Here is a 3558-nt window from a genome sequence, read left to right as displayed (position 1 = left end):
ATTTTTTCTAAAAGTTAATTCCTTCAAATATTGTACTTTTAATTACATGTGTTAAACTTCTGACATAGATTTGAGTCGCAGACAATTTTTAATAGCCTGGCATTTCTACAATTTTTCACAACTAGTTCTATTATTGTAACATCGAACAACTGTTAGATTGCTTCGTCATTGTTTTGATGTAAGGGCTCGTACAACCTTAACCGACAACGCTGAATAACTGCGATAGGAAACGTAGCTTGATCCGATCTAATAACCCGGAGTGCACGTGGAACAAGTGCAGAGTATCAGACACGCCCTGGATGACGCGTGTGATCTCAGGCTGAAACCGGCGCGCTGAAAGGATCGATCCGTTTCGAGGGAGATCTCCGGTATGCCCGGGCCCACACCTCTCCATGCATTGCACCCACAGGCTGACCTACACACAACGCCTAGCTGCAGACTCTCCGAGCCGGCCGCGTTCGCCAGCACCGCGAGACTCGTATCCCGTTTCCATCGAAAGTTCACGCTAATGGCATTTGCAGCCGGTGTCTAAGCGACGGTACGCCGGGATTATTACGATTTATTAGCTCTGCTATCACGACCCTGTCCGCGGCTTTGTATCTCCGATTAAAAGGGATTAGTCGATATTTAGAATTCAATCAGACTCGTTATCTCTCCGGAAGGACGAGGTGCGAACCGAGTCGGATCGACAGTATACCTCAGTTCCCGAGAGTCTAGGACCGTTTCGCGCAGTTTAGAAAGTGGTGGGAGTTGCAGCGAACCCCCTCCACGTGATTCAGTATTGGGAATTGACACATTTACCATGATTTCTCGTGGCGAACAGTAGAACTAGACGAAGCCATGTACAGAACGATCAAAAACTGTAAAAACCGAACTGTGTTCGGTCCTAGAATCTCAGGACTACGAGTATAATTCCTGGCTTCACGTCGCCATGATGGTTAGCTATATCTACTGATCCTGTGTCAATTCCCAATACACAGTAAAGTATTGAGATATGCAAAACGATCAAAAACTGAACTGTGCCCGGTCCTAGACTTTCGAGAATTCAAGTATAGACTGAATATTTATTATACAGGAACTGCAATAAAAATTCATGACTCTACATTTACAAATACTGAAGGAATGTTGAAAAGTGTCCTTGCTATGACATGTCTGTGTTAGAAAATTTATAAGTATACGTTTGTTTAAATGGACGCTGAATTAATTTGCATGGAAGCTCGTGCACAGCAGAGGCGAGTGTACGTATTGGCTTATGATAAATGGATCTGGTCTGACTGTAGCAGGAAGGGCAAGCCTATTTCGTGGTAGTTGGATCGGGAGTAAGAATTGGATCGCGTTCCACGGAACATAAAACCATTGAGATAATATTGCCAGATAGGTTATTTATCGATATCTCGGTACCGTGGGTCCGGCTCCTTAAGGCCGCGCGCCCGACGGCCTGGCATCGCATCACGGTAACCCTTACGCGCGTATAATGCTGCGGATTTTGCATAACTCTTCCTACCTTTTGTTTTCCTCAAACGAAACGAGTAGTCGTCTAACGTACTGCTGTACACCGACCGACGGTGTACCGTTCATAGCCTTGAGAGATGCGAACGAGATTCGTCTTGCTCCGGCTTCGTCAGCCTTTCTTCGACGGATATGAAACCGAGCCTGGGAAACCTGACTAGCGGTTTTCCAAACACTTGTTATTTTAAACCTGAATAGATCNNNNTTATTTTATCTTGCACTGGAACAAACGTCGATACAAGAAAAGAGTCAGCTGCACCGGCTGAATCAGCGGCGCTCGACTTATTTGGCAAGACAAGCCGCCACTTGTCGCGTGATTATGCTCCGTAACGGTAAGCGCAACGCGGATCGGTAAGTTCGCGGAGTTTACGTGGCGGAATACTTGCGAAAAAAGCTGGGCTCGCGCCCGAAGGCGTGGAAAGCCATCGCGGACGGGCGTTCAATATGCAAATCGCTTCGGCTCTGGTCGAGACCGCGCGAGGAGAGGGCGTAGAACGCAGCTGAAATTGGAAAACGGTCTCCTACACTGCGTGCCTTATAACTATAAATCCTCTTATATGATTAGGCTTGTCTTAAATCAAATCCAACGCACCGTGCCTCGAACTTCCTCCATGATGAATCAACTATAAGAGACTTCGTCCATTTTAAGGAAAAAAATGAAAAGAATTTCTGAACTGTATCAACACAATTTTATTGAAAATTAATAAAAAATCAATAGTATTAGAATTAACTATACATATTTCTTTAATTTTAAGGAAGAAAAAAAGAAATTGGAGTGTGTCAAGACTGTTTTATTGGAATTCAATTAAAATNTAAAATCGTCACATTTTTATATTTGATACCAGAAAGAACATCAATTATTACTATTTGTTTTAACAGAAAACCTACTATTTTTTCTTATACTGTATTACTGTCATTCACTGACGTCTCTGAGATCAGCACAAGCGCGTTCCGTGATCCGGTGCCAGCGTGAGTACCAAAGAGGACATTCATAAAAGGCGCATGATCGATATTGGCCTGTATACAATTGACCCTAGCCAGAAATGGATCCGCGATCGCGTCACATCGTCAGCGGGCGAAGAAAAGAGCAATTAACCCGCGGCGCGTAACACACTTTCCGAATACGGCGCCGAAGGCCTCGCGCTCTCGGAATTGTTTACGGCCGTACTTATACTCGCCCCGCGAAGAGTGCACATCTATGTATATATAAACAGTTGATTTACGCGAGGCGACGACGCTAGGCCGCCGCAAGGTTTCCTGCCCATCCCGAGAACCGGTGTCGGTTGCATCAATGAATAGACATTTCATTTAGCCAGAGAGACAGAGGCGGCGAGGTCGCGGGTTGAGAAACCCGTCCCCGTGATCCATATCGCTATCCTCAATGGTCTTCGAGCGTCGCGTGATTGCCCCGACGTTCTCTCTTTTCGCAGTGAAACGAAAATAGCTTGAAACATCTTTTATGGTTCTCTGGATCGTACAATCTCTGTCAAGAGTTTAAGGAACGTGATAAGAAGCAGATGAGCGATTAAACGTTTAATTTAATTAAATGGCGATTAGAGTTTGATTTTTAATTGGATTTGATTGAACTCAGAATTTTAATTATGTAGGGCAAGGATTGTGGGAATGGATGAATAAACGCGTTAGGATGGATTAGAAAGAGAAGCCATTTGCCAGAAACCATTGAGCTTCTTTGCTCACTAAAAATCTCGAATCCTCTTCTTCATTTCTTTTGATGCAGGTAGTGCATATGTCTTTCATTCTGCTCTTCTACATTCGGCCTTCCTGAATTATCCAACGGAATAATATTACAGAATTAAAATAACCAAATACTTACAAACAACCTTAACACTAGATTGCCCAAGGAAGTAATTTTGACTGGTTTTGGGCAAATGTACAAATAATAATGCATAAATTATTTTTTTCCCAAGTGAAGTAAATTTTTTTTATTGTTAACATTTACTAATAACTTGTTATATGACTGTAAATAATATAAAAAATATTAAAAATTAATTTTAGACAAATTTCTTTACACATTATTGTTTCACAATG

At 42.8% G+C, this 3558-nt stretch overlaps 1 protein-coding gene across 1 annotated transcript in view; it reads left to right on the top strand.

Annotated features, from left to right (window-relative positions):
• The window catches only part of blo (bloated), a gene marked incomplete at both ends in the record, with an annotated part of 21016 nt that overhangs the window by 14314 nt on the left and 3144 nt on the right, over positions 1–3558 (top strand).

The sequence above is a fragment of the Ceratina calcarata genome, unplaced genomic scaffold (genome assembly GCF_001652005.2).
Source record: "Ceratina calcarata isolate Rehan_Ccalc_2016 unplaced genomic scaffold, ASM165200v1 scaffold565.2, whole genome shotgun sequence".
Lineage (NCBI taxonomy): Eukaryota > Metazoa > Arthropoda > Insecta > Hymenoptera > Apidae > Ceratina > Ceratina calcarata.
Note: the sequence above shows the minus strand (reverse complement) of the source record. Positions and strands in the feature narration are given on the sequence as shown.